The sequence below is a fragment of the Mastomys coucha genome, unplaced genomic scaffold (genome assembly GCF_008632895.1).
Source record: "Mastomys coucha isolate ucsf_1 unplaced genomic scaffold, UCSF_Mcou_1 pScaffold21, whole genome shotgun sequence".
NCBI classification, from domain to species: domain Eukaryota; kingdom Metazoa; phylum Chordata; class Mammalia; order Rodentia; family Muridae; genus Mastomys; species Mastomys coucha.
Window position 1 is genome coordinate 83,561,066 of NW_022196904.1, and position 13,074 is coordinate 83,574,139.

The window sequence follows — 13,074 nt, forward strand, 5'->3', positions numbered from 1 at the left end:
GGACTCTAAACTCAGAGTCCTAAGATAAAGACATAGAGAACCCTCCTGAGCCAAAGAATATGGAAGATCATAGATTTAGCTTTTTTTTTATGGTGCTCAGTCCTTTCTGGGTCTTAGTAATTTACTGTCCAACAATAGAATACCAGCTTCATCAGGTAAACAGAAACAAGTAGTCACTATGCCACTCTCTGAAACTTAGAGTGCTATAGAAGTTTTGCCTCTGTAAAACCATCACGGGAAAACTGACTTGATGTTCCAGTTTTTGTCTTGTCTAAATATCTTTGCAAAATGTATTGTGAGGACAATTGTTCTAATGTCAAGTGCAGGTAGTAACTGAAATGGTGTTTCTGGGAGCATCATCTCTTGTATGAGTTTAATTCTCTTTGTTCTCATGATTCAAGAATGGAAAAGAACAATCCCTAAGTTTTCAACAGCACATCCATTGCCTTATTCGGTGTTCAGAAATGTGCATGAACCTAGAAAGCCTGCTTTATTTTCATTTCAAAGTGGACAGGATTTGGGCATCTCCTTTCTCTATGACAAAACTGTAGGATGGAGGATAAGCACTCAGAACATCTCTATTCACTTCAGTTAACTACACCTGAAACAGAACATTCTTGACCTGGGAGTTTTCATTTAGAATTCACTGATTCCATAGAAAGACATCAAATTACATCCACTGTTAATTTTAAATTAACTGAAAGTATTTAATTAACACCTCTTCAAACAGAAAAGAAATAAGGATACTTTACAGCAAATGTAATGAAGGCCACTTAAGAGATTTTTGTAAATCAAATTTAAACACTGTATCTCTTTAAACTCTTTCACAATTAGAATATTCAAGGTAGTGCTATATATAAAGTAATTAACAGCTCTGGGGAATGAGAGAGGGAAGGATTCCAATGAAGATTTGATTAAATGTTGAAGTGATGCTGAGGATTGAGGATCTGTTTCTATCATGGTAGAAATACCTGGTCTCTCAAGTACAAGTGGAAATAAGAAAAACAAAACAAAAGAAAACAACAAATCAAAACCAAAATCTTCCAAAACTACCAAGCTTAGCGAAGACCATTAAATCACAGTGAATTTACAGGAAGCCTCATCTAATGTTGGGTTCTGAGGTTTGTGTATTGGGGAGAAAACAAGAGCCTGGACCAGTGAACCACAAGCTTATGATATTTTTCAGGCCATGCCATTCCATATGTTTGTACTTCATTCCCCCAATAGTGTCTGTCATTTATTCAATAGGCTTCATATGCATTTACAATGAATCTGCAGTGTGTATATGTGTCATTAAAAGGTTCATGCCTTGGGAACTGAGTTCTTGGTATGGTCTTTAGTAGTTAGAGTTTGGAAGTAGCATGATAGTGTAGCAGGCAGGCATGAAGACTTGAGAGATACATCTAGAAACAATAGAACAGAAAGTAAGGACCTCTGGTTTTTGTTGTTCTCCAACATCAACATACTCAGTGAGGTAAAAGCACAGCACATAACTAATAATTCAAAATAAAATGGTGAAGCATAGTAGCAAATGACTAGATCTCAGTCACTCCAACTTTTGGGGTAGTTGAAGCTGTCCTTCTGGGAGTTCATTCATGGGGAAAAGTCTCAGGAAAGTAAATTATTTTACTAAATAACTATAAATGTCTAGTTCTTCTTCATGATATTATTTAACCTCCCTTTTTGAGTCTTTCCCATATGGCTAAGAAGCCACTGTATTTCACCAAGAGACAAACTAGTTATATTTCAATTTCTAAAATCACTGACAAGATGTTTTTCTTTTCTTCCTACATAACTCAAATATCAGTATTTTGTTATAGAGGCAGAAAAAGGGATAAGTCAGCATTCTATGTGCAAAATGTTCCTTAGGTTGTTGGTGTAAGCTAAAGGACACAGATTAGTTTTTAATTGAAATATCAGTTTTATGAAGGGCTGGTTAAGTAGATTTAATTAGGCTTTTTTTCTTGATGTTTTTAGTCACTAATGGGCCATGGGAGTCACCTAAATGATTGCCCTCATTGCTCCTTTGACAACAGGATATCTTGTTCTTAGACAAGACCTGGGAGCCCTGTTGAACAGAGTACATGTCAGGAAGCCCCAGATGAGGTGATCTCTAAGGAACTCACTGGCTCAACATCCTTTGAATTTTGATAGTTTTGTCTGCTCTTTGGCTCTAGGTACATTTATGAGCTGTAAAGATGCTAATCGGAAGAACATTTCTGACAGTAATTTACTAAGTCTCCTTGATGAGGATATTTAATTAAATATGCATTAGTTTCAAGGCTAAGCCTTGTTAACCATGGATTGATTTCAAGTGTGCATTGAAAAGCCTTCATTTTAAAAATTCTCTTTATTCTTGCAAATTTGTGGATTCGCTTAAATCCAAAAAGTAAGGATGATAAAGAGACAAAAATCTTCCAATCATTTAGGTCTAATTGATCCTATTTCTTTCTGTAATTAGTTTACTTGGTAAAAGAAAACTCTTAGGCTGAGACAGAATTATGACCCACTCACATGATAAAAGTATAATACATAAAGGACACAGAGTGTAGTGTAATGGCTTATTAAGATTATTGTAAAGAGATGGTCTGGATTCAGTTTAGCATTGCTAACATAGCTATAAGACCTGGGGAAGTTGTTCAAATGCTCTAAGTGGCTTAGTCCTCCTTTCCAAGCTGTATATTTACTAAGACATAACAAAAGTTGTGAATATAACATAGCCTTTTCTTTCCCCATATATATTCTAAAGTTTATTAAGTTCTTTAACCTATTGAAAACAAGTAACAGCTTAATTAAGTAATTAAGTCTACCCAATTCTCTTCAAGTTAATGGAGACACATTTTATTTGGAGTAATTGACTTCATATAAAAACACAGTATCTACAAATTCAGTTCCTATCTTTCTTCCCTTAAGGACAATAATGGGCCATTAGAATTATCATATGTACACTATCTCTATTTACAAAAGACCAAATAACCAGATTACTTTAAATTGTTTTTTATTAATCATTTTATTTGATTGCATTTCAAAGGTTATTCCTCTTCCCAGTCTCCCCTCCACAAATCCCCCACCTCATATCTCTCCCCTTTGCTTTTAAGAGTGTGCTCCCCAACTCACACACCTATTCCGGCCTCTCCCCTCCAGCATTCCCCTTCTCTGGGTATCAAGCTTCCACAGGACAAAACATATCCCCTCCAACTAATGCTTGGATGCACTGTTATTTCAAAATACATGGTTACTTTGTGCACCTTAGAGAGATGGCTTTACTTATTAGCATCTCCTGACAAACTTTCTGATACTCTATAGTTTCTGTTTTGTACTTCATCTTTCTCTTCTGTACACAAAATATCTTGGTTTTTGAACCACACTGCTCCATAAACAGAGTTTCTTCTACATGTGAAGCAAAGAGTTTTAAAGTAAAAATCTGCCCATGGAAGTGACTCTCAACAATTCTGGTATGCTCAGAAGTTCCCATGTTCTCTGATGTTCCTTTGACCTTCTTTTCCTAGACTGAGGGGGAGAAAATGAGGAGGTACTCATCTCTGGCCTTCCTTGTCCTCCCATTTCTGTTGTTTTATGGTTAAACCCAATAGCAAGTTTCTTGACCTTTTCTGTTGAAATGTTCCTCATGCTTAATCCTCTTTCTTTGCATCATCAAATTCTTTGTATCAGTTCTGTGATAGCAGAAGATATAATGCTTAATATAACTAATTTTTACAGCTGAGATTTTTTTGGCACAAAAATGGGGATTATTATTTAAAACAAAACAAAACAAAACAAACAAAACAAAAACCAAAAAAACAAAAAACTTCATGAGCCATAATCTACCAGGCGTGATGAACACTGTAGTGTGCAATCCATCTCACCCTTCAGAAATACGGCTTCATTTAAGGGAAATCAATTCATTTGATACTATAGTCTTTTGAACCCACTGAGCAGACAAACAAGCCAGTGTCTGAGAAGGGCTTAGTATCTTGATCTCACCTCCACTCAGGGATGCTTTCACTTTAACTTTTGCATCTCCTCACTGGGGCAGAACTGGAAATGCAGTACAGCTTCCTCTTTCTTGTATTCAATCCTACTTCTTCCTTCACAAAGATGCAAATCTTCAGGATAGTTCTTGTACAACTTCACTTATACATATCTATTTCATGCAGGTTGCTATGTAACAACATGGAGACCTCAATTAACTGGAAAGTCTAGTCTTGCTGTTAGAAGAGTGTGAAATAAAGTTTAAGGGCAGCTTAGTGAATATTAATTATACCTTAGGTAAAATTAACTATAAGTATATAGTGTTTTTTATGACTGAGATTCATAATTTAATTATAACATCTTCCCCTTCATTTTTCTCCTACCAAATCCTCCCATATACTCCTTCCTGCTCTTCTAATGCTTGACATTTTCCTACTAATTATAATTGCAGACATATATGTACATATTAATATATATTATCAAATATAAGCTGTTCATTTTATATGTTTGTAGTGCTGACCATTTGTCATTGGACAACCAATTGGAGAAGATCACACCACTCATGATCATTTTTAAAATGTTGCTAAAGTCAATATTAAAAGAATCCCTATTACATCATGAAGTCACTTTAAAAGGTGTCAGATTGGCACCTAAGAGTGTGTCTAACACTCAATATGATGAGAAGTAGCCAATCATTTTTTTATATTTCTTTTCCTTTACCATTTTTTCCCACAATTAAGGTTACTCTTTGTAAAATGTGACTTTACTCTTCATATTTCTGAAATATATTCTGGTATTTGTCAAATATCCTGAAACTTAGTAATAACATTAACAATTACAGAATGGACCTCATAGAAGAGCTAAAGAATTAGCAATGACAAGATCATACTAATCACAGCACACTTTATAAAAGACATATCTTTTGCCAGAACCTGCTAAAACCATACTATGCAGCTCTCCCACAGCACAAAGATACCAAGTTTGCTTTAAAACAGATTTCTTGTGCTGTTCATCCATCCTCTAATTTCTCATACATATAATCTACTATGAACAAGTTACTTATGTAACATTATGGAATTGTCTTTAAAATCAAATAAATTGTACTTCCTGGCAAAACCTGATATATAACAAAGTATTTAAAACTCTGTCACATTTTCTGATAGAGCAACACTTAGATATTATGGGGCCTCCAAGAAGAGCAATTGATCAGTAACAATCGAGATCTTTCAAAAGAGCTGGAATCATATCTGATCTTGATTCCAAAAGGAAAGCTCAAACTTTTCAAAATTAAAAAAAGATTTGAAGACAATTCTAAGGCAGTATAAACAACTATAAAGGTATGTAGGCATTCCAGAACCTATAATATTCAAGATTCCACACGTAGTCTTGCAGCTTGACCCAACAACTTTGTGCTTTAAAGAAACAGTGGAAAGAAACACATGGTATGGTGATTAGCCTTCAGTGCATATCCACCACAACTAGGTGAGTTTGCCACAACACTGCTCCAGGGCTGTTACTCGATTCTTTCAACTCTCTGATTCAAGAGCTATGACAATCAGACCCCTATTTGTAGTTTGAAAATATAATCACAAAATGATGGAACAACTTGTAAAGGTCACACTTAACAGCAAATGACTATACAGAGAATTTATTCAGTGGATCCAGGCCATATACTCTCTACTTTGTCATTAACTTGAGATGTTTGTTGAAACCATAACTAAAAGGCATCAAAACAATAGTTTCTATTGCATGTGTATTGATTGTTAAAAGAAAACAATTTGGTCATATAAGAATAAAAAGTAGGGAAGAAGAAAGAGGTTGATCTGGGAAAATAACTACCATAGCAAGGTGAAAAGGCCTACATTAATAACATCTCTGTATAGTAACTAGCAGCATAAATTTAAAATTGGGGCTAGTGAGATGGCTCAGTGGGTAAGAGTGCTGTCTGCTTTTCTGAAGGTCCTGAGTTCAATTCCCAGCATCCACATGGTGGCTCACAATCACCCATAATGAGATCTGACGTCCTCTTCTGGTGCATTTGAAGACACCTACAGTGTACTTATGTATAATAATAAAAAAAATCTTTGATCCAGAGTGAGCAGGGAGTGAGCAAGCTGGGTCAACAGGGGCAAGCAGGGTTGATCGGAGTGAGCAAAGGTCCTAAAATTCAATTCCCAACAACCACATTAATGCTCACAACCATTTGTATAAATACAGTGTACTCATATACATAAAATAAATAAATCTTTAAAAAATAAATTTAAAATTGCACCTTATAAAATTGCTTTTGTATAAAATTGTTATGATTATAATTACAAATATTTAACTTCTTGTATGTGTAGAGGGCATGTACATATAACTGTGTTTGCATGTATGTGGGCACAGGCATGTGCTCTGGTGTTAGTGTAATTGTGAAAGTCAGAAGTTGAGGTCAGATATACTCTCTGATATGGTACACTTTATTTACTGACTAGTGTGTTTCCCTGCTTAGAGGGTTCTTATTTTTATTGCTCTGATTAAATACCTCAACAAACACAACTTAAGGGACCAGGAATTTATTCTTGCTCACAGTTGAAGAGTACAGGAGCTATCCACACTCAGTAGAAAGAGAAGGATAAATGCCTCCTACTGTCTAGCCCAGTTTCTCTATACCATGCATTCCATGATCTTTTGGCTTAGTAAATGGCCTTGTACACAATGAAGATGGAGATTCAGGTTAGTTAATACAATCATCTATCACCCACAGGAATGTTTAGGGGCCCATTCCCAAGGTGACACTAGATTCCTTTAAATTGACATTTAATACTAGCAATCAAATTTAAGAAACTCAGATCTACTATAGCTAGCTAGCTAGTTTGCACCAGAGCTACCCAGTCTCTGTCTTTCAATCATTGGGATTAAAGGGAGGTTTCTTTATCCACCTAGATTTTTTATTTGCTTTCTGGGATCGGAACTCCAACACTCACATTTATAAAGCAAGTGCTTTTTACACTGAGTCATCATGCTAGCACTTAAGTATTTATTTTAAAATCATAGCCGACATCTCCTTAACTCTAAGACTTATTAGGGATACTTAACTTAGCCATAAAGTATTTTTTTAATGGAAATATGTAAATTAATAGGTAAAAGACAGATAGATCACATTATCCTCTCATAATAATCTTAATAATGATTAAATTAATTAATCTAACTACTGAAATGCTATGAGTTCTTCATAAAATCATGTTATCATCTCCCTTTTACTAAGAGGCCAGGCCATTTGATAATACAGTTGAATGTCTACAGACTAAAATGCTAATGAATGGCAAGCAAGAGCTTTTTCTTAAAAAAAGGATTGTTTCCTTTTTTGATGTGTATTGAAAATATTCCTTCACCGAAGTCATTTTGTTTAAAACTCTGTAACTTTGACCTTACAAAGTCAATATTGTAGTTTGTATGCTGTGAATTTGACAGGAAATGAGGTCTCAAGCACTGAAGCAAATCTTTCTCTGTCTCCCTTGATCTAGTTTTCCAACCCTCAAGAAAGTGTTTTGTGTATTTGACTCCACTAGTCATATCTCAACTCACACTGCTACCAGATTTGCATGTTCACAGCCACATTCTTTGTCAGATTTATATAGAACATAGCCTTCATGTACATGTGTAACAGAAAATACAGTCTGTTTATAAAGAATAAGATACATTTCTTATCTATAACTATATGAGCCCAAATATAAATTCAATGGTGAAACTCCACTGAGGAAAAATTCTAAGTATTAGTAAACTATGGAGGGGAATTGAGGGGATGTAAGTCCTGAAATCTTCTCCACAAGAATACTCTCCAATGGGTCAAGGCTTTCAGGAGAATGGAATTGGGTGGAGATCCCAAAGTTGCTACAGTTTGGAAGAAAAAGGGCAGGTGGTTCTAGTCATGCTGCAGGAGGGGGCCACTGATGGTGGCATTCTGTGAAGTGCCTAGGAAGTGACAACTAGATGAACATGAGTTTATCATTTAGTTACCTTAAAACACAGAGAGCCAAATTATCAGATGTTAGCCGACAATTCTGAAGAGAAGGTTCATAGGTTATGTATTTCTCTCTCTCTCTCTCTCTCTCTCTCTCTCTCTCTCTCTCTCTCTCTCTCTCTCTCTCTCTCTCTCTCTCTGTCTCTCTCTCTCTCTCTCTCTCTCTCTGTCTCTGTCTCTCTCTGTCTCTGTCTCTCTCTGTCTCTCTCTCTCTGTCTCTCTCTCTCTCTCTCTCTCTCTCTCTCTCTCTCTCTCTCTCTTTTTAGTTTTTTGAGGTAAGTATCTCCTGATTTCCAACAATATCTGCCATGTGAGCATGGACAGTTCTAATTTAGCTGAGCCTGTCTCCTGAAGAGTAACAGCTTGGTGACAGTAGATTGGGTAGTTCTGTGTGTTACAGTGATAATAACATGTAATGTTCAGTGATGTATAATAGTAAAAGGAAAAGGTTCACTTCAAATATTGTTACCAGGGTCCATATTTTTATTTTATATACAAATGGTAGGGTGTATTTGTGTGTGTGTGTGTGTGTGTGTGTGTGAGAGAGAGAGAGAGAGAGAGAGAGAGAGAGAGAGAGAGAGAGAGAGTAAGAGAGAGAAGGAGAAGGGAGGAAGGGAAGGAGGGGGAGGGAGAGTGAGAACGAGCTACATTTGACTTGATCGCTTTTATTAAGTTACTCAAAATATGCAAGAATTTAATTTATTTTTAACTTTCCTATTAAACACAACACAACTTCTGGCATAACACCAAAATACTTTTCCTTCTCCCAATTTTTCTGTCCCTCTCTCTATTTCTGTCTGTCGTTTTCTAACTTTGTTAGTGTTTGTGTGTGTGTGTGTGCGTGCGTGCATGTGCACATGAGCATGCATGTCTACATTTAACCCTTCAAAAAAGTTTCTAATTCTTCCTTTATCACGAAAAGTTTAAACATCTGTGTTGGTGATTATCTGACAAAATGTCCAGCTATTCACATTTAGAAAGGAGCCATTCCCTTTTATTTGCTCTGTTGACCAAAATAATCTCATAATTATTTTCTAAAAGCAAAGTAAAGGCTATTATAGTATTTTGCTCTCCTGAAAAAGACAAAAAATGAAACAAAAAACAACAAAACAAAAACAAAGAAACAAACAACCCTCCTAAAGAGTTTGGCTTATATAGATGTATATTGGGCATCTTTAAAATGTCATCCATATCTCATAATCTTTAGAACACATCACAAACTACTGTAAAGAATAAGCACTAGTCTGATACAAGAGAAGTCTGTTTCTTACTCAGTTACTAACCAATAAGCAGAGTTGTGGGAGGTGGTTGTGCTAGAAACTCCCCCACCCCAATATCGGAATGACAGTCTAGCTAGCAGCCTCTCCTTTAGTATCTGACCTCTTACATCATACTCCATCTTGACAGCCAGCTGACATAGTGAACAACGGCCAACATTCTGTCACTCAGGCCTTTGTTATGGTCCTGTCTTGGAAGCATTCTACAACTCTCGTTCATATAATGCAGTTGTTCTAAGTTTGAGAAGATCAAGATCAACCAACAGTTTGCATTTAACAACTCCATAATTTAAATAAAACACATGTATTTAGGGAGGTCATATTTCCACTGATGTAGATCTTGTTTCATATTTTAATCTACTGAAGATCATATGCAAATATGTGCATTACTGGATGTGAATGACACTTCTTTATTATTCTAGAGTTGGTTTTGTTCTTCCCAGATATTCAAAATACCAGTAGAGAGCAAAGACTTTTCTTCAGTGTCCAGGAGAGCAGGGTGTGACTTTTTGCCTAGGCCTCACACAGGCTTATTAACTTGTCTAAGATCTGGATATTTTTTTTATAATCTAGAAAGTTGTGAGATGGAAATAGATTAAGATATTGCTTTTTATGGCAAAGGTTTCTTTGATCTTTCTTGAGCCTACTCTTTTTTATCTGTGGAATTCTAACAATTGAAAGAATCCTTATCAGTGCTTCTATAAGGTCTAGAGATATAATATGTAAGATGAGCAATTTAGATGTTTGATTGCCTAGCCCAAAGTAGATGTACTATAGTTGTTATTTTATATTAAAATAATTACTATCAGTGGCAGAAGCTAATTTCCAAAGGCTGACAACATGGGTAATGTCCTTGTAATAACATGGTGGCTATATATCTCATCATCCCTTTTAAATCACTTAGGATGATATGATGGTGAATTTACTAGAAGCCGCTTCAATGGTGGTAGCTTTCATAGCTCTAATGGTTTGCTTACTCAAACACAGGAAAATCCATCTAATCTATATTGTGGCTGTGTTTTACAATCAGATCTCCCAATAACTAGATTTAATGAATTTTCAGTAATAAATACATATTTGAGAATGTATAATGGGAATTTTTAACATTTTCATTATTTTTTGGCATACAATAAGTTATTTAAGAATTTGAGGGAAAATTTAAGGCAATTTGGATTTACCCTCTAAAGCCCTATAGAATTTGTTTCTACAGGTAAAAGGTAAAGACAGATAACATCAAAGTTCTATTTCAACCCAATCTCAGAGAATCCATCTAATTCATATCTAATCCATAGTCTACAAAATTGGACCAATAACATCTTTCATAGAGAATGGACTCCCCAGAGGTACCTGAGGGCAAATCAACACTACCATGTATGATATTTCTATTTGAATCAAAGTCTGAAGATTCTATGACAGGATACAAAATTTTATTTTAGAGTATTTTGCATTTTGTTATCAAGCATAATTACCTTCTGAAAGTCACTAAATGTAGAACTCAAACAGAGCACTCTCCCAAGAAACCCATCCAGGCAGTTCGCTTGCTACTATTTACACATGTTTTCTGACACAGTTTACTGGGGAATGAGATGAGATAAGTGGACATGTTTGTTACTAAACTCTGTTCCTTGCATTTCAGCTACATCAGTGAAAGCAGTTTTCTGGATTCTAAGTGCTTAGAAAATGAATTATTGAAGTGTGAAAGTGGAACAGTGTACTGAAAATTGCAAAACAGGCAGAGGCTGACTGGCGGGTCTGCTTTATCAGAGAAGTTCTTCGTTTTTTCTTTCTCTTCCTTTTTTCTTAGAAATTTAGAGGTAACCCTTAAAACTACCTCTACTGTATCATTGGAAGCTAACACCCCACCACTTCTCCTTTGTCTGCCTGTCCCCTGCCCCTGGATAACACATCCTGTACCTAATATGCTGTAAATGTTAATGAATTCAGTGTCCTTTTTCTACTAACTCCTGCATTTTAATTGCCATATTCTCTATAGTAGTGACTATATTTTTCCAAACCGCAAACCTGAGCACCATCTCTTGTCAAATAACTAGCCACACACTATACACTACTCCCTGATAAATAAACTTGCTGATCCACAGACTGAATTCACAGCTACTCCAATCTTTATGGTCCTAATCAGTCCTTTCTTTCCTCCCTTTTTCCTTCCCTTCCTCTCTCTCTTCTTCCTTCCTTCCTTGTCATCTATATAATTAGGAGACTACATATGAAATCTATGGTTGTAATTAGGATTGTATCTCGTTTTTTAAATTTATTTTAAACTCCAGATTTTATTCATGTCATGATCCACCTTCTGACTATTCCACATCCTCTATCTCCTCTATGCCCCCTGTCTCCATAAAGGCATCTCCACCCCTCATCCCCACCCCACCAGACCTCTAAACTCCCTGGGGCTTCCAGTTGAGGGTTAGATGCATCATCTCTGTCTAAACCCAGACCCAGGAGTCCTCTGCTGTGTATGTGTGTTGGGGGCCTCATAACAGTTGGTGTATGCTGCCTGGTTGGTGATCCAGTGTTTGAGAGGTCTCAGGGGTCCAGGTTAATTGAGACTGCCGGTCCTCCTACAGGGTCGCCCTTCTTCTCACCACTGTGTTTCCAGCAGCCAGCACAGTGTTTGACATGAAGTTAAAACTTAATAAACTTGGTTCAACAGACAAATTAATAAACCAGAAGAAAAACTACTTTTGAATCTTGACTTCAATTTTTTTTCAAAACACTTGCCAAACATTTCCAAGTCTCTTTTCAAGAAATGCTTACAATAGCACTAACTCCCTTGAGTTATAGGGATATTTTAATGAGATAATGCTTGCAGAGCACTTATAAGCACTTATATGCATAGCAAGTAGTACAGGTTCAATCAAATTAGCTTCTATCAGTACATAAACTAAAGTTAAATGCTACAGACTATCAAAGATGGAACGCATATTAGTACAACTTAAACCACATATAGTATTCTTACATCAGATATCTAGATTAAATGGACTCTATTCTAATGATTATCTTATATATGGAGGTGCTTGTGTACTTTAAGGAATACATGAATGCATAAATAGAAATGTAATTTTAATTACAATACACACATACTGAATACACATATGACATATATTCTGGTCAATAGAATATGATTCCAGCACTAAAGACCTGAAGATGTGTCTGTGGCAAGTATCTAAATAGATCTTTTCAATGAAGAAGAAACATATATTAGAAGGCTGTACCTAACCAGTAACAGTCACATACTTACATAAAAGCAGACTTCACAAAGGTAGCCCTTATGGTAGTCTACAGCATGGCAGTGTAGAGTTCTACAAGTTTATTTACTCTGATTCCTTTTACTATTTGAGGGTATGTCATCCATTTCTCCTGAGTGGAGATGCTAGAGGGTAAAGGAATTCCAGTGATTCTTCCTAGAGATTTGTAACTCTAGATCCATGCACCCTTCTCTGTCCTTTTATCATTGTCTCTAATATATTTTGTTTTCCTTCAATTCATCCTTTAGGAACTGTCTTAGTTAGGGTTTTACTGCTGTAAACAAAAACCTTGACCAAGGCTTACAAGTTCAGAAGTTCACTTCCTGATTATCAAGGCAGGAACATGGCAGTATCCAGGCTGGTATGGTGCAGGAGAAGCTGAATATTCTACAGCTTTATCTGAAGGCTGCTAGCAGAATACTGGGTTCCATGCTTCTAGGGAGAGGATATTAAAGCCCATGCCCACAGTGACAAACCTACTCCAACAAGGCTACACCTCCTAATAGTGCCACTCCCTGGGTCAAGCATATACAAACCATCACAAGCACCTTGTGAG